Raw genomic sequence first — 20,214 nt, 5'->3', positions numbered from 1 at the left:
ATACATTGCTGCGGCATCAAATTATTTTTGTAGGAAATTGAAAAAAAAAATGAAAAATTATTTTAAGTTCAACTTTGACCTTGAATAACTTTGAAGCAAGTGATTTTTTCGAAAAATGTTATGAGAAACTTTTTGTAGAGCATTCAATTTCCTACAAAAATAATTCGATGCCGCAGCAATGTATGAACTGGCTTCGCAGAGAAAAAATTAATTCCAAAGTACAAAAACCCCATGTTATTTAAATGGGAAATAAATTCTCTTTGTGGCACGGTTTATTATCAAAATTAAGAGCTTATATGGATTGGATAATTTTTTTAGGCCATTTACTAAAAATATAGGGGGCGCTGCAGAGTTTAAAATCAATTTGGGAAATAACGGACACTCTAATGTCCATGTCTAGGTCGAATGAGAGTAGTTCTGAGAGGAATGAACGATAACAATTAGATAGAAGGCGTCTTTCATTGTTAAGAGCTCAAGAATCTTTGGAGTCACCGTCTAGAAAACGATCGTATTCAACACGCTATCGAACGAAGTCGCGAGTACATCTAGTTTAATATAAATTTTAAGAAGACAGTTTTCCAACCTTTATAAAGTGACAGATGGAAAAAAAGATATCTCTAATCTATAAGATATGGCAACACCGTGTTCAACATGGCAACATGCATCCCGAAATTGTCCTCAGTAATGTTTCTTGTTTATAACATTTTCCAGGGGGGCCAAGTGAATAGGGACGGAGGGGCAACAGCCGATGATAGACGTTCGGAATCGCCGAAAAGGCACGACCTTTTTGTCTCGGGATGAGTTAGGGATTTTAATATTTGATTTTATAAATTGGTAATAGAAAATCCCCAAAATTGTCGAGATGAGCAGGGGAATATCTAGTGTCTTTAGTAAGAGAAAATAATTTACTAGATTTCAGAATAGTGTGTCATGGACGCTATAACTTGGTAGATTTTAGGTTATAGAAGACAGTCAGATGATGTTTTTGCTTTAAGAAAATTTATTTCTGGTAAGAAACTTTTTATATAACCAACTTACGTAATTTAATTGTTTGTGTTTGTTATTTTATAAACCGTAAAGTTAATATGTTCGTTTATTTTCATTAATTGAATTTGAAGTACAGATTCATTTGTAATAATTCATTCCATACTTCCTGCTTAGTTATTGCAAAATACTGAAAGTTACTTTTACAGCAGTTATATTAGTTATAATTATGATATTACAGTTTTAGTTTGGACGACTGTCGAAGTCTATATTCTATTCTATATTATTATAATATAAAATTTATATTATATTTATATATAATTTATATATATATATATATATATATATATATATATATATATATATATATTTGTTTGTTTTTATCATGAATATATAATAAAATTATACAAAATATATAATTATATATATCAGAAAAACTTAACCTACCCCAGGACGGATCCACCTTGTCGTGGTCTTGGAGCCCAGTACCGCTCCACAAGCCAGTGGTAGTGGGGAGCTAACGGATCCAACACCTGCAAGTCCAATCCATCCCCAGGAAGATCTCCGCTCTTCCTCAGATTGGACTTGTTCTTCTCGAACCAGTTGACAGTGGGCTGGCGTCTACGTCAGCTTTAGTCTTCTGGTTCAGCTCACCCGCATACGCTTACACGTATGCGTTATCCATCTGGGTTGAGACCTTTTGGATCGGTACCCGGGGGGGTTTTCTGTCTTCTGACTTTCCCCTTATAAAAAAAAACCTAACCTATACTCATTTAATATAAATTTTAAATAGAAAGTGACAGATGGACAAATAGACATCTGTAGTCTATAAGAAATGGCAACACCGTTTTCAAAATGGCCGCATCCTGATATCGTGCCCAGTAATATTTCTTATTTATAACATTGGGTTGGTACTTCTTAGGATTTCTATGGTGGCCATTTCGGAAACAAAGTGTGTACAAAGTGTCAGTTGCTAGTGGAACAACCACGAGGTGGTTGGTTAATTTTCCAGGTTTTTCTTCGTCATCCCCAGGGATACTGATTGTATAACGTGTGCTATATTTGTCCTGGTGACGGTGAGTGTTCCTGTTTGTGTATTTTTTGTTTACATTCTAATTTATGTACTGTAGTTTGAAACTGAAAAAAACCAGGGACCACGTGTTGATGCATAAAACTTTAGTGTCTAAGTGTCGTGGTTTCTTCGCAGGCACCCCATCTGAAAATCTTCTGGCGCCCTAAATTAAGAATATGGAGGGATTCAACATAATATAAATTGTTTTGGTTCATATTAATTTATCAATTTGAATATGTAAAATTCGTAATAATTTTAGGTGACCATTGCAATGACATATCTGTTTAATGGGAGGTTAAAAAAATAATTTCTACACGCGATGCCATAATGCTGTATTGCAATTTATGCAAGATACGACATGAATTATTGAAGGTTAGTAATCTTTTTTTTATTTGTATATGATAAGAATATGTTCTTTAACATACATTTCAAACACAAAAAACAAAGTTAAAAAATATGTTTCTGTTTAATTACTTAATTTAAAAAATGGTAGTAATTATATTTATATATTTAAGTTTAACAAAACATATTTCACTTCGAAGTTAAGCTAATTACTATTAAATAATTTTATATTCATTCATGTAAACTAGTATTCATGCAATTGAATATATTTGACTTGTCTATGTTATGTAATTAGTGTAAATGTTAAATTACACTAATTTAATAAGTCCCGTAAGTTACGATCAATTAGATCTAATCCACCGATGAATGTTCATTCTGTACAAACCATTTTTCAATATATCAATAGTGATTCGGGATTATTGGTCGCCGTTTGTTGGAATTATTTCCTAACGTTTCGCTAGTACGAGTAGCTAGCATCTTCAAAGGTCTAATATTCTAAATAACTTAGACAATTGATGTTCTAGAAATTTCGTTCTGTTAGTTGGCCTTTCTTATCTGCTTACCGATTTTAGTGTTTTTGAGCATTGGTGTCCATATTTTATCGAGTTTCAATGCTTCTTCTTTTCAGTTGAAGTTTCCGTGCTTAAGGATTTAAATCGCTTCCCTAATCACTCTCTTGCGATATCTGGTTGTCGAGGCAAGCAATTGTGTATCTTGTAATTTTATCCTGTGATTTCCATCTAACATTGCATGTTCAACTACAACAGACTTGACTGATTGTTCCAAGATGCAGTTTCGTTTGTGCTCAAAAACACTAAAATCGCTAAGCAGATAAGAACGGCCAACGAACAGCACGAAATTTCAAGAATATCAATTGTCTAAGATGTCATTTAGTTGTCAATCAGATATCAAAGTGACACGGACCAAATCAAATCTCTAAAGGTGCTAGCCACTCGTGCTAGTGAAACGTTAGGAAATAATTCCAATAAACGTCAACCAATAAACCCGAACAACTATAGATATTATTAATAATAAAATTTTAATATTCAAACAATTATTCTCATTAATATTTACTTTTGCTACTTTATGTTAATATTGTTTCGAAAGGTAACCTGTGCCTATGACTACTTGATTTTTTCTCTGTAATTTCAGTTTAATTCATGCTATGTGAAATATAGCAAATAATGTTAAAAATGGAATGCTTCAAATACTCTTTTGTTTTTGCTGTTATTAAATAAATTTGTATTTGTTTTGATTTTTCCTCTTAATGTTTTAGACATCGATGTTGCGAATCACGACACTTATTTATATTTTTAAAAAACTTTTATTTTACTTATACAATTTATTACTATATTTAGTTGAACAGAAAGTTAGAATACAAAATACTTATTGAAGATGGAATTGGAATGATGAAATAAGAATTAGAATAATAATAGGAATAGGAATGAATGCGATACAGTAGGGTACCCCTATTTATAACTTATACTAACAAAGAATAATATTTTACAAACTAAGATGTTCTAATTCTAGAGTATGTCCTTGCAACTAAGAAATATTTAACAATGCACAAAGAAGTATTATATTTCTAATGCGCAGATAAATAATATAATGTGCTTATCTATCAGATATAACAACTCCCCGTTTTAAAAGAGTTTTATTCTATCGAAGAATAAAAATCAAAAAAAAAATAAAATTATAAAGTTATAAAGGAGTTTTATAATAGTTCATAAAAGTTCATAATTTAAACTGGCACAAATTTAACACTATTATTGTCATTAAATATCACTTCGGAAAGTTCGTTTTGTTCAATGGTAGGATCGCGCACTCGTCAAATGGAGGGACGTCTTCGTTGCGATCTTGAAAGAAGGGGTTGAATCCTCGTTGTTGGTCCAGATGGTGGTGGTGGAGATTGATTTGAAGAGGTGATTCGATTTATGATGGTCCTTCTTCTTCTTATTTTACAGCATATGTAGATAATTATGATAGTAACAATAATGGTTACTGACAGGTAAGTGAACCATGGCCAATGTTTTGTAATGATGGTTTCGTTGATAAGGTTATCAAGCTGGTCTTGATATTGATTCAATTTTGTTTCTGCTACTTTAAGTTCATCTAGGTTGAATTTGTTAATTTTCAAAGGTTTTAATTTCGGAAGTTTTTCTTGTTTTGGCAGATGTAGGCAACATTCAAAAGGTATTTGTGGAGTTATTATTACATCTGTATAATTGGATTCTGCTTTTTCGTAGTTGGACGAAATTTTGACTTCGCCTATGTATCCGGTACACATCCGGTTTTAATTGGATAATGACATTAGTTTTGGTGAATTCAGTTTCAGTTGGAGTATTGGCACATGTAATAGTGATAGATATAGGATTACTAGTCACTATTAACCATTTATTAGTATTTAGAGGTTGAATATTATAGTCTTGTTAATCAAAGGTTGAAACTACACATGTTTCTGGAATTTTTTTTTTTTTTTTTTCTTGGATTCATCAAAATTTGAGCTTCACAAATGGCATTATTATCCACAGGATATAGAACAATGTTTTTACATATTTTCGTCTTTGTGTCTATATTTTGACATTTATCTATGTCATTTGTTACTGCATACTGTCGATTAAAATCGGATGTGATTAGGTATTTATGGGAATTTAGGATAGTATGAAAAAGTTTAGTTCGATCATCTTTTAATGGAAGGGAAAATAAGTGATATAGCTTAAACGAGTCTATTTGGACTGTTGGGATATTTAGTACAAAAATTACTTTAGAGTTCGATTGATATGCATCTAATTTAATAATGTTTAAAAATTTTGGAATGTTTTCTTTAGTGTTATCTAAAGGTAAGCTATCTTTTCTTAATTCTGAATTTATCTTTGAGAGTTCATGTAAAAGGTTTAGAGGTTGTATTACAGAAGGATGCACAATATTTATTTTCGCGAATGTTAAACTATTTATAATATCGTCAAGCTCTCCATTGATAAAAATAAAAGATTCCAATAATTGTTCGCAGAGATTGAAAACTTTAATTTTCGCTTCAAGTAGATTCATATTGTCGGTTATATTAGAGATCATAATATCAATAATTTTTATATCATTGTTAAACTTTTCTTCGTCAATTTGGAGTTTTTGAATAGTATAATTGAAATTTTTAATTGTTGAAGTAGTAATTAGTATTTGATTTTTCATTAAGTTTTCGATATGTTTTTCATCTTTTTCGATTTGGTCAATGCATTTATCATAATATTCACCATCTGATGCGTCTAAGTTTCCTGAGATGGTTTTCCAAACGGCACCAATACCATTCATTAATCCTCTTCTATTTCTTTTCGAATAATGTTCTGTGTCTAATTTAATTTCGTTAAATTGGTCTTTAATTTGTTTAATAATTCTATCTCCAATACAACAGTGTGAGGTCTAATTTCAGCAACAAAGTATAACATTCGTGCATACTGAATATCTAAGGAGTCTTTTAAAGTTTGTAAAATTATTTCGTTTCTATCAAAAGCATCTCTTATAAAGTCAATATTTCTATACACAATTAATTTCCATTGATCATTCGAGATCTTAATATTTTGTTCGTAGTGATAATATATTCCTAGAGTATGATTTAATGGGATTATTTTGAAGTTTTCCGTTATTATATTTTGGTATTTTGATAAGAGTATTAGGGCAATCCTGTAACAAAGGTTATTGTTAATTTTCTTTAATTCTTTCAGTATATAATTTTAATCTATCAAAATTGACTTGGGTTTCATATTGATCATTTGATATGACAGCAGAGTTTGGGAGTACAATTCTTTTTATTGTAAATGGACATAGATATTTGTCTTTTAGTTTATTTCCTATCTGGCTCTCTTTTAACCATACTTTTTGATTTACTTCGAAAGTATTAGGATAGTTTACATGTTTATCGAATCTAATTTTTGCTTTTTCTTTTGATCTCTCAATATTTAATCTGGCTTGTTTATTAAGGTAACTAGCTTTATTTTTCAATTCATTCGCATATTTACTTATTAGTTGTGACTCATTGTAATAATTTTCTGGATTTCGACTACTAGTGTGTCCTAGAATTAATTCATATGGTGTAAAACCAGTTGTTTTTATTTTCGTATTATTATAGGAAATTACAGCATAAGGTAGAGCATTTAAGATGTGTTCATCGGGGTTTTCTATTTTAAAGATTCTTATCATTTCAATCAAAGTTGAATGGTATCGTTCCAGTGATCCGTTGCTTTGCGGATGTGCCACTGAGCTAAAAGTTAATTTGAAATTGTATAGTTTGGCTAAATCTTTTATGATGTTATTGTTAAATTCTTTTCCAGCATCACAATGAATTCGGAGAGGAATACCATAGTGTTGAAAATATAGTAACAGTGTTAATGCATCTTGTTTTGCAGACTTGTTCATTAAAGGATATGCTTGTGTGAATTTTGTTAATTCGTCGCGGATAGTTAAGATGTAATTAGATTTTGGGATTTCCAAAATATCTATGTTTAATCTTTCAAAGGCTGTTTTAGGAGTTTCAGTTATCACAAGAGGTTGATCTGTATTCTGTCGGTTACTTTTAGTTCTGTTACATACTTCGCAAGATTTCACGTAATTCTCAACATCTTTTTGGATGTTTTTCCAATAATATTTTTCTTTGATTCTTCGCAAGGTTTCATTAATTCCCCTATGAAGATTATTTTTTCCATTATGAAAGTTAAAATAGTATTACGTTCGACGTTTGGTTCTATAATTATATTTTTACAGATTACAAAGTTTCTTTCGTTATCGGCAAATATAAAAGAGAGTATGTCTGCTATATTAATTTCATTGAGGTTTTCAAAATAGTACGTTTTATCTTCAGAAAATATATCTTTGTTTTCGTAAAGAATTTTAAAAATTTGTCTTTGTATGTCTTCCTTTTCATTTGTAATTGCAATTATGAAATATCGTCTATTAGGCACTGACGAACTACAGACGGTATTTAGTTTCGTTGTTGAGAAATCTTCATTATAATTTAAGAAATCATCCATTATTTGTTCTTGAAGTTTATTTATATTTCCTTTTTGAAAAAATACTACAACATTTTTATGTTGTTTGTCTAATATCTGATTGTTGGTATATGAAATTTTTGAGAAGTCTATTATAGATTCAGTTTTTGTTATTTCAATAAATCGTTTATATTCTTCTTTTGTTGATTCAGGAGCTATTTCAGTTGTTTCACTGAGATTATCATTTTTATCATTATTGTCCATAGCGTTAATATTTTCAATTTTAATACGTGATAAAGCATCTGCGTTTCGGTTTATTTTTCCTGGTTTGTAAATAATTTCATAGTCATATTCTTCTAATTTTAAACGTCAACGAGCTAGTCTTGAACCCGGATCTTTTATTGAGAAAAGCCATGTTAAAGGTCTATGATCTGTGATAAGTTCGAATTTTCTTCCATAGAGATATGGACGGAAATGTTTTACTGACCATATTATTGCAAGAAGTTCTCTTTCAATTACAGAATATTTAATTTCTGCGGGACTTAACGTTCTTGATGCGTAAGCGATTGGTAAATCTTTTGATGTAGGACCTTGAGAAAGTACCGAGTCTATAGCATATGCAGAAGCATCGGTTGTGAGTATAAATTCTTCTTCAAAGTTTGGATAACGTAATATTGGAGAAGAGATAAGCAGTTGTTTACATTAATTAAATGAATCAATACATTTTCTGTCGAAATCAAAATTAATATCCTCTTTTAAGAGATTTGTTAAAGGTTTTATAATTTTTGCATAATTAGGAATAAATCTGCGGTAATAACCAGTTAAACCAAGGAATGTTCGAATTTCTTTAACATTAGTAGGTTGAGGAAAGTTTTGAACAGCGTGAATTTTCTCAGGATTTGGTTTTAATCCATCTGAAGTAATAATGTGACCTAAATAACAAACTTCGTTACGAAGAAATTCACATTTATCTGGTTGCAATTTTAAATTATACTTTTGTAATCGTTTAAAAACTTCATTCAATCTTTGTATATGTTCTTCTAAAGTAGGAGAGTAAATAATAATATCATCCATATAAATTAAACATTTTTCATTTTGAATACCAGACATTATATGATCCATCACTCTTTGAAAAGTAGAAGGAGCGTTCTTTAATCCAAATGGCATACGAATATATTCATAGTGACCATTTTCAACTGTAAATGCTATTTTAGGAATATCTTTTTTATTTAATTCTATTTGATGAAAACCACTAGCAAGATCTAGGGTTGCAAAATAAGAACATTTACCTAGTTGATATGCGGATATCGATACGATTTTGTGTATATTGGTTTTGTATTTCCTGTATCAATGCAATGTTTAATCTCATTAGTAAATGATAATTTATCACCATCTAGATAAAATATTTCGTTATATTTTAAACATAAGTCTTCTATTAAATTTTGTTCCTCTTCGTTTAAATGTTTTAATCTTAATTGATCAAGAATTTTATCGTTTCTAGATTTAGGTGTTGTAATATTGTTACTGTTTATTTTTTCGATAATATTTGGTAATTCTATAATTTCTATCGGATTGATTTTTGTTTCTATTTCATCTTCACTTGTATTACAAATTGTTGTTAAAAAATGTCCGTTCTCTACTTTAACAATTGCTTCAGCTAATAATAGGTTTTTATTTATGGTTTGTTTTAAACATAGTCCTTCTTTAACTTTTGAATTTGTTTTTAATTTTATAATTTGTTCCGTTCTTGGAGAAATTACTACGTTTACTGATTTTTGACAATTTTCATACGATTCATTATTGTATAAAGGTATTGAATAATTAACTTTCTTAAAGAAGATTTCATTTTTATTAAGATCAATTCTTGCTCCAAAATAATTTAAGATATCTATTCCAAAAATTCCATCAAATTCTAAATTTAAATCATGAATGTAAACATCGTAGGTGTCATTAAATATATCAAATTTACATTTTTTATCAACTGTAAAAGCACCATTCACACTTGCAACTATTGTGTGCGTTTTTTGAATTGTTGTATCTTCACTTATGACATAAGGTTTCACAATTGTAATTGTTGAACCGGTGTCAATTAAAAATTTAAAATTTCCATTTCAAAATTTTCCTATTACAAATTTCAAATTATTTTGATCATTATTATGATTCATCATAATATGAGTTTTGGTAAAATTATTTTATTTTCTTTTATATTTAGAACAGCGTATATTTTATTTATATTATCATTTTTGATTTTATCATTATATTCGATTTTTAATTCTGAAATATATTTATCTTCACTTTTCTTTAATAGTTCGATTAATTCTTCTTCATTGTATTTAGTTTCATTAGTTGAATATATTTCAACATTTTTATAAAAATTGGGTTTCATAATTGTTATTTTATAATCTATTCCCGTAATTAATTTAATATTATTCCCAGCTTTAAATGTTATATAGTAAATATAAGGTTTATTAATGATTTTATTATACGAATCCTTCTTTAAGGAAATCGTAATATTGGGTATTTCATTCTCATTCAAAGCATTAACATAAGTTGCATCATCATTGTTATTTAAAAGATTGTCGCTATTTGACTCATTATTACAGCTTTCATAGATACCTTCAAAATTTTCATAAAAATGGTCAGGTTCAACGTTGCAATATCTTTCACCACAGTATTCATTTTCTACTACGACATTTTTATTATTATATTCATTATTATATTCATTATTATTTATTTGACACTTTTGGTCATAAGATTTATTTATTTGTTTATGATGATGATAATTTTTTATTTGTTGAGTTTTTTTATGAGAATATTTATTATTATGTTCATGGGAATTATTTTTAATATTATAATTATTATGATTATTTGAATTATTATATTGGAAAAGTGTATTCAAAACGTTGTTCTTTCTGTTCTGATTTGATTTGGTTGGGCTTTTGATGTTGAAGGAGTTACATTGTCCATCGTGCACTTCTGTTGTCCGTTTAAAGCATTTGTACTTCTTGAGTAGTTATTGCTCTGATTATTGGAATTAGATTGATTAAATTGAGGTTTTTTATAACTAGGATTAAAATGGTTTGAGTTATAGTTTTGTTTATAACGAGCTTGATTATTCGGATTATTTGAGTTATAGGGATTCTTTTGATAATTGTTATTATTATTATAATTATAATTAGAATGCGTTCTATTAATTTGGCTTATTTGTGAATTGTTATTCTTGTTTCTACAATCATTAATTGAATGACCAGACTTTTTGCAATAATTACAAAATTTAGATTTTGCATTTTTATTTTGTGAATAATTTTGATTCTTATTAGGTGACTTAGAGGCTTCCAGGTAGTTTAGTTGACATTCGCGTTTTATACGAATTGCTGCCTCAACAAGGTTTTGCGGATTACTTGCACGTATTATTGACCCTAATTTACTATCTAGACCGGTAAGGAGAGTATCAAGGCACATATTGTCAATCATGGTGCATTGACTTTCCTTTTCTGATTCTGAATGTTTATACAACTATGCAGTTTTGCGTTATGTGCATTGATTCTGTGAATAAAACCTAACGGATTTTCATTTGGTCCCTGTCTAATTCTATTTAAATCATGAATTAAAGAGTTTAAATCACGACTGTCACCAAAATGAGTATTTAATAAAATTTTGATTTCTCGCCAATTATTAATATTTCTAGAGTTTATCAATTGAGAAGCACGACCACGTAATTTATTTTTGATATGGACAGTTAATAAAATATCTTGTTTACCTTCACATAATTCCAAAGCTGTATTACAAGAATTTATAAAAGCACTTAATAAAATTTGATCACCATCATATTCAGGTATAAGAGAAAACAATTCAGTCAATTTATATGTAGGCATTTCTTCACTAGTTGAATCAGGCATTGTTATAAGATTATAATAGAACGAATTAAATACGAATTAACTATATCAATTATGAGCAAAAATAAGGAATGGTAAGAAAAGGAATCGACTTACAGTATTCTGGACATCTTGTGCGAGATTCGTTATCTTCAAAGGATTCTTCCACCAAAAGCTGCTTGAGTAGATTACGTATGATCTTCTTCTGGCTATTGTTGAAGATATCCCATCCTCGTCGCCAAATTTGTTGCGAATCACGACACTTATTTATATTTTTAAAAAACTTTTATTTTACTTATACAATTTATTACTATATTTAGTTGAACAGAAAGTTAGAATACAAAATACTTATTGAAGATGGAATTGGAATGATGAAATAAGAATTAGAATAATAATAGGAATAGGAATGAATGCGATACAGTAGGGTACCCCTATTTATAACTTATACTAACAAAGAATAATATTTTACAAACTAAGATGTTCTAATTCTAGAGTATGTCCTTGCAACTAAGAAATATTTAACAATGCACAAAGAAGTATTATATTTCTAATGCGCAGATAAATAATATAATGTGCTTATCTATCAGATATAACATCGATAACTGATAAACTACACGTACATAATGTACACCTTTACACCTGTGCAGCTGAGTTTATTATTATTCAAATAAACCTGAAACCCTTAAGATCAGTGTACTTTCATTTAGCTTGTTACTAATGATTTAATTGAATATATCCATATACAGAATATTCAAAGAGGATTAAACAAAACAATATTGTAATATAATTCTCAATCAATATACTCATTAATATGTTTATATTAATCTCGCTTTTTATCGTCTTATTTTTATATCAATTTTGGTAAATATTAATTAGAAATCAATTGAATTGATTTTGATCACTTCTGTGGACAGTTTTTTTCTTTTAATTTCATTGTGTGTTTAAATAATAATATAAATAACATTTTGTATGAATACAGAGCTTTGCACAGGTTGTAAAATTATTTTGTATTTGCAATTCATTTATGAAAATATTACTGAAAATAATAAATATTTTACTAATTTAGCATATTAGTATATGTAATGACTTCTACTTCGAAAGTACCCAGACAGTAATTAAACATAGCATGTATATATAGATTTATATTTATTTTAGTTAAGTAATCACATACAATAATGTTTTAGAACCAATTCTTACTGTAATTTTTTAATAATACAAAAAATTAATATGTGTAAGTGTGGTTCTCAGTGCAATTACAATGGTGTTTTAAGTTTGTGTAAACATTCAATTTATTGGATTTAAGTAGTGGATAATGAAACAATGGAAGCTACCAGAATGTCAGTTTAGTTTTCTCACTCCAAATGAGTGAGCAATTTAACATTTAGATAAAGAGGAATTAATATGAACAAGTAGTCGAACCAAAGTTACTACATTGATATTCATATACGTGATTGTAAGAATAATTTGATATATTTTTTACATTACATTATTTAGTTTCTCATTAAAATGATTTAATTAATTAAACATTTCAAGTTTTTCATAGAATTAAAGCTAAATGGTAACTAATTTGATAAATAAATAAATAAATAATATTTTATAAATCAAAGATAAAATTTCATAAATATAAAATTAATAAAGATCTACAGAGAATTCATTTAATTATCCATTTTTCTAGATTTCTAATGTTATACAAATTTTTGAACATTATTTGTATTTTGTTTTCTCTGTGGGAGATTAATCAAACTGCCATTTACATAACGAGAAACCTATTTGAACCATAAATGTGAACAATTTAAGTTAAATTGATATTCTCTGAAATATTTTAAAGTACGTTTCAAAATATTACTTGAAAGTAAATAATTTTGTGACTAAAATTAGATAATTGTATAATATAATTTACTGGAAACATGTAAATAAAAATGAAATGTAACATTTGCATTTAATACTAATTACTTTTAGAAAAATAGTTGAAAAACAATATTTTACAATCAGTACCATTTGCCAAATATTTATAAGTTTTAAATTAACTCATTCACTAATGTTTTTAACAACCTTTGATAAATTATATTTAATAACTTTTTTAAATATTGGAAACATGCTTATATTGTAAAGAATTTTTAGTAAAAACTTTTTTTTAATTATTAGTAAATAAGTGTTACTCTTAAATTTATTTTATTATTAAAATTCTAACATTTTTAACTATTTAAAGAATTTAGAGTGATTATTAAATATGTTAAAGTTTATTTGGTCACCGCTTTTTAATATAATGAAGTATTTATGAAAATGGTAACAGAAGTGTAATGTACAAAATAAACTAGGCAAAATTTTGTATTGATGATCATAGTTATCGTTATTTGAAAAAAAAAATAATTTTTACAACATTTTTAAAATTAAAAAGACTTAATGTATTATCCTTTAATATTTTGTATATATTCAACCTTACTTTATTTTTTATTTTAGTGTTAATGTTAACACAGTCTGTCATAAAAATTAGGTGACTGATGTTAGATAAGTGAAACGGGAAACCAATCGTATTTTTTGTTTAATATTATTCCAAGTACACTCCATTATTTATACGTCTGTAAAACGATTCAAAACCAAGTTGAATTCATTGTTTGGGGCCTTTTCTAGGACCCATGTTCCTGTATTTTGAACTCTTCTATAGCCAGAAGTCTGTTGTTAGTAAATCTAGTGAATATGGAGTGTGTTGTAAAACAAGGCTCTTTTTGGGACATGAGTCTGAGTCTGAGTCTAACATAGATAATTATCTTCAGCAATCTGTCCAGGACCTCAAATAACACTGACCTACAATCGTTTGACCTTGCTGAAGTGGGAAAAATGGAATAAGTATAAACACTTAGAAGGTTTTAAATTTCGTGAATCAAATATTTATATATCTACTTAGTTCAGTTTTCGTATTATGGGTGGCACTCACCTGAGGAAATTTATGCCAACAGCCACCTAAGTTTTGAGACAATTCTATATAAAAAAATATTTATATTTATACGTTAAAAAGAAAAAAATTAAAATACAATTCCTTTGAACATTTTTAGGACTTTTTTTTTTTTATTGGGTCAAAGAGGGGAAAATCTACAAGACGCCTTCTGGTGGAAGTCGAAGGCAGTGTCGGACTAACCGACTAAAAACCCCTCTCCGGGCACCGATCCGAAGATCATGGCCTAAGGGTATAACCATATAGGTTTAGGAAAATACAGAGAAGGAAAAAATTAAAGAGGTTTGCAGCTAACCGCCACATACTAAAGAAAAGATGTCCCAAAGAGACGCAGTGGTCTAGACAGCCAAGAGACAAGGTCTCTTGCATCTGTCAGATTCACAGGGTTGGATGTCATGCAAGTATGCAATCTCCGGATTAGAGTATTGAAAGATAGACCTCCGGAGATTGAGTGCATGTTTGCGCCGCAGCTCCAAAAGAGAGGAAATGTTGTATTCGAAACAGACTTGTCTGTTACGAATATAGTATGGGACACCAAGGGCCGACCTCACTAGCCTCATGTAGGTCCCTTGCAGGGACCTAATGAGCCAAGGGGCGGCGGTGCCCCATATAGGAAGAGCATAGGTGAAGAGAGAGTGGACTGTCGCGTTAAAAACACGCAGCTTAATTGAAGACGAAAGACGTTTAGAAAGGAAGAAAGATTTCAAAGCAACAAAGGCCGCTAGAGCTTTCCCCTTTACCAAAGCGACCTGGCGAGAGAAACTGAGTTTCTTGTCAAGTATGACACTCAGGTACTTGGCGCTGGAACTCCACTCAACTTGGTGATCATTGATATGGAATTTAGGTGGCAACCTTCGTCGATTTGAGAAGAAGATAGCTTCGAATTTAGAAGGATTGATCTCCAATCTCCATCGAGAGTACCAACAGAGCAGTTTAGGCAGGAAGTTCCTAATATGGATCCCCGCATAAACTATACATCTGTGGGAGCTAATTAAGGTAACGTCATCGGCATACATTGCCATAGTAACTCTAGGACAAGATGGTATGTCGCTACAATAGAGATTGAAGAGAGTAGGAGATAGTTTGGAGCCTTGCGGGACACCAGCGGTAATAGTTCTCGAAGAAGAGAACTCGCTTCCAACCCTGGAACGAAAGGAGCGGTTGGAAAGGAAAGAGCGGATAGTGCCGATCAGATAAGAAGGAAAGTTTAACGAAGCCAGTTTGTGTATTAGACCAGCGTGCCAGACCCTGTCAAGCGCCTGCTTGACATCAAGGAGCAACATGGTACCATGCTGCCCCTTGTTACGCCTTCCAGCCATGTGGTCACTCGCAAAAGCTGATGACCGGTACCATGGCCTCGACGAAATCCAAACTGAGCGTTCGGCAGGATGTGCTGGTCAGCCATAAATTCCTCAAGCCGTGTCCGAATAACCTGCTCCGCCACCTTGCTTAGCGAAGAGAGGAGGCTAATGGGACGATAACTGCTAGCAAGGTGGGCAGGTTTGTTGGGTTTTAAAATAGACACTACCGTCGCCACCTTCCATGCCGACGGGAAGTAGTGGATACGGAGCATCGCATTTATAATGTTAGTAAGCATTGCCACCTGAATGGTAGCAAGCTTCCTAAGGGCCACGTTGGGGATGGTGTCTGGGCCGGGACTTTTCCGGTTATTGAGGGCTTTAAGGATACCACTGACTTCGCTGGGAGAAGTAAGAAGAATGTCACTATCAGGTACACGCGGACTCCCGACGACGTATTTGTTGCAGTTCTCAGCCTCACGCCCTCGGCCTTGAATTTGTTTCGCAGTTCCGGCCACACCGAGTTGTCCCGGATGTGGATCGGAACTGCTTTTGTATTTTGTTCCGCAGGCTCGGCGGTGGAAGGAGAACGGGACTGGACGGGGCCTGGAGACCCACCCTCGCTGCCGGAGGATGATAGGCAGCGCGCCTTACGCTTAACTGCGGGCACCACCGGGGGAACCACTGTACTAGTGTCGACACAAGGTGGCGAATCATGGGACAGTCCGGACCCTGGAGGGGAGGGCACTGGTACTAAAGAAAAACTTACCGGGGTTCCACCGGTGACCACAGAATCCAAGCGACGCTGAAGACTTTCGATGAACGCCGCCTGTACTCTCAGCGCATCCTCCAACTCACGGATGCGGCCCTTGAGTTGGGACTTTTTAGTGGGTCGGACAGGCAGTTCCGGCGAGGAGCCACGCGTATTGGAGTCCTTGGCTGGCGAACTCCCTCCCACCTTGCGTGAATGTTTATTAGCTCTAGTTTTCATAGCACTACACTAATACACAGATTCTACAACTTGGATAAGTTTGTAGAACTTGTTTAAATTTCTTAGGACTTAAATATAAGAGAACTCAGAGGGTCACCTTGCTTGACACCACGCCGGATGGCGATAGATCGTGTAAATGAGTTGCCTACTTTAATAGTTATTGTGGCATTAGATAAAGATCTCATTATATAATTAGATGACCCTAGGTCTACATTCATCCGGCGTAGTGCCCGGGCAATAGAGTGATGAGACACACAGTCGAACACTTTACGAACATCTAGAGAGACGACATTATAGGATTTTCCATTTGACTCTCTAGAGGCACTATAATTGAGCCTCTTATTAAAAATCCTATGTACTAGAAGTTAGGAAGCAGATTCAATTGTTATTGGCCTCAAATTGGTGGCTTGTCGGCGGTCTCCACTCTTAGACACCAAAGCAGTACGTAGATTTGCCTAAGATGGAGGATGCACGTTGCGGCCCAAGATAATAGATAGCATCACAACTCAATGGATAGCAGGAACTTTTTTGACATCTGGTATTGTAAGACCATCTAAACCTGGAGTTGATTTCTTCCATGATAACGTTATTATGGTGACTTCGTCATCAGAGACTGGTTTAAATATATTAGCTGGATTTTTCTTGATAAATGAAGTTGTCTGGTGAAGAAGATCTCTCAAAAATTCCACCATATCACAGGGTAATATCGTCAAGTCTTGGTAGATCCGGAGAGTCATACATGCTTTTTCCATTAAATATAATTTAACTTTAACTATTTAACTGGATCCAGTTAATTTACTACCATATTTAACAGGATAATTGGGCTTTGTAGAATGCTTGGACGACTTTTTAGAAGAACCACAGAGATTTTAACCATTCTCCAATTTGACCAGGATGCTCGGCTTCGAGGTTGGGGTAGGGGAAGTCTATGGAGAGGGGAAAGGGTCCTCAACCACAGGCTTAGGCCTAGGTGCTTTGGGCCAACCCCTATATTTGCGACTGTGTTCAGCACAGTTGACGCACCTAGGCTTCACATTTTTTGCAGATTTTATTTCACATTCTGCGGAGGGGTGTGACCTCGCGCAGAATGGGCATGTCCATTTTGCGTTGCAGTAATTTACGGTATGTCCAAACTTTAAGCAGCGCCCACCTTGGGGCATAGCTTGAGACTTCCTCTTGTTTTCAACAGAAATCCGCAGACCTGCGATGGAACTAACTTTAAATTGGTCACTTCCGACCTGCTCAAATGTACCGTGACTAAGGGTCACACGTTATTACCCCTCCTCATTCTGTGAATCGCAATCATCGGGAGGCCTAATTCGGACAGCTTGGTGAATACCATGCTTTCCGGAACAGTCTGATTAACCCAGCTGGTGGGTGTTGGAAGACTGTAGCGTGTAGCGTAAAAGTTAAAAGGTAGCTAGCTAGGTTCCGAACTAAGAGTACCACACCAATCTGTTATGTAGATTGTGAACACTCCAGCGAAGAATCACAAGTAACATCAACTTTCTACACTACACATACAAATACACTTCAACTGCACCAACGTTTATGTGAATGAGCTGTTAATATCTGTGTACCGGACATTGAAAATTACTCATTTAAATTTAAAAATTAAAATAATAAGTAATCATGTATATACTTAAAATAGGTAATATTTTAAGCAACAAGTATAAATTACGGTTTATATTATGTAAATTATATTAAAATTTAGCTATTATTGTGTAAATTATTGTCAAAAATAAGGTTTATAACCTGCTTCTCCACAAACACTGGGTTTGTTAATTTGACAATTATTTCATTAAAAACAACGTGGTTTGTTGGTTGCGTCGTTTCTTAAATCATCATTTCAAATTGACCATTGATATTAGTATACTGTGTCTAAAGGGTATTAGAAGTCCTTCATATTTTCCTCAACAGAAAATGATATGATTTAGTTGAACTGCTAGTAGTGAAGGATATAATTATCTCTCATTCGTTTTTTTTGTTTAAGAATGGTATTAAAAAACACTTGTTTCTGGTTCATTTTAAATTTGTCCCACACAATATTCATTATTTTTTCAATTAATAGGACAATTCTATGTAACTTCCATAAGCTTTATATTTGTACTTCTGTGCTTCGATTTGTGCAATTAGATTTACACTTTTTGTATTTTCCTTGTCATCATTGTCATCGATGCATTTCATTAACTTGTTGCAGGAATTCCTTTAAAATCTGGGACTTACTTTATTCCGTCCACCCTCACCTCAAATAATTAACGCCCTATATTTTAATGGGATTAAATGTGTACTGTCTATCACTGTAATAGGGCCATTACAGAAAATGAGGCACAATTAGAGATGTGTCGGTAATTTAATATCGCGATTTTGGAGCGTTATTCTTTTGAAACTGTATGGTTACTCTCTCAGCGACGAAATAACTAGTTACTGAGATATGAGGCAATTAAGTAGACCCAGCTAATCGCAGATTGAAACAGAACACCAGCAAAGTTATATGTATGTGGGCCGGCCGGACTGAATCAATCAACTTACTGATGTTGATTTCGTTGGTCATTTTTGTTGTTAACGTTGACTGATTCTGCTTTTGATCGTGGTTAAGGAGAAACAGATCAAATCGAAGTGCGTTTGATATATTTTCAGATACGGTCATTATTTTAACGATTGTTAACATCGGTTCTGTCGATGTGCCCATGCCTCGTATCAATTTTAGATTTTTAACAACAACGCTCTTTGTAAAATCGTGATCTCTGAAATTCTCTCTGGCACGTTTCGTGGACTTCCGATCGACATTATGTTCACCAACAGTCGGTTAGAGGAAGAAAAGAATTTTACAGCCTTCTCTTTTGGAAAAGAACTGCTTGGAATTTCCCCGGATTTAGCTTGATCTTCCATCTGACACACCATTTCTGGATATCATCCATTGCGGCCTGCTGTCGCCTGGATATCACGGAGGTATTTCTATGGAATGCTACAATAGCAGAGTTTCCGCAAATGCCTCCGCCTTGTCTTCACCCCTGTACACGACGCCAAACACTCCATGAATAGGAGGGATCACCGTTTTCTCCTTTCTGAGCACTATCTGCATTTGCCACGCAGAACAATCACGTGTGGACAGCTCTTCTAGTCTCCTATTCCAAACTTCAAGCCTGAAGTCCGTCAGAGCTCTTTTCAGCTGTTGGCTGTGCCTATTCAAGGCAAGCCTGTCCCGATCTAAGTGGTTTGAAGAATACCTCCTTCTAAGCCGCCTATTCTCCGATGAGTGCTCGAATGTCACTAGGGACGTCTCCTGATTCTCCTTGGTAACAATTTAGTGACTCGGTCGAACGCTTCAGAGATGTCATTCTGAAAGTCTTCCACAGTTGCCTCCATTCTGCATACGAATTGATCTGAGGTACTGCCCTCAGACTTGCGTTCAACGCGACCTGGTAATCCCTCCAAGCCGTTTTTTTCTTAAACGGCATCATGTTCCTGCCAGCGGATGCTGTTAGAATGAAGATCACTGGGTTGTGGTCAGATGTACCATGATTGATAGCCCGGAGATCTACGTCCCTTACGACATTTTTTACAACTGCAATGTCCATGACGTCCGGAAATCCTCTGCCGAACGGGACAAAGGTAGGTTCTCTCGAGCCCGCGACGACTGCTCCAAAGTCGTCAGCCCACTCCTCTAGCCTCCTCCCATTGGCGTTCGCCATACGGCTATTCCACATGGGGCTTTTGCAG

General features: G+C 32.8%; 1 long non-coding RNA gene across 1 annotated transcript; it reads left to right on the top strand.

The window, feature by feature from the left end:
- The first annotated feature begins 1,955 nt into the window (after positions 1 to 1,955).
- On the top strand, positions 1,956 to 14,297 carry LOC126266055 (uncharacterized). The gene is made up of 4 exons (XR_007548531.1): positions 1,956 to 2,060; positions 2,115 to 2,265; positions 2,316 to 2,428; positions 14,024 to 14,297. It is a non-coding gene; the product is annotated as an uncharacterized LOC126266055 (long non-coding RNA).
- Positions 14,298 to 20,214: the final 5,917 nt, after the last annotated feature.

The sequence above is a fragment of the Aethina tumida genome, chromosome 6, assembly GCF_024364675.1.
Source record: "Aethina tumida isolate Nest 87 chromosome 6, icAetTumi1.1, whole genome shotgun sequence".
NCBI lineage: Eukaryota > Metazoa > Arthropoda > Insecta > Coleoptera > Nitidulidae > Aethina > Aethina tumida.
Note: the sequence above shows the minus strand (reverse complement) of the source record. Positions and strands in the feature narration are given on the sequence as shown.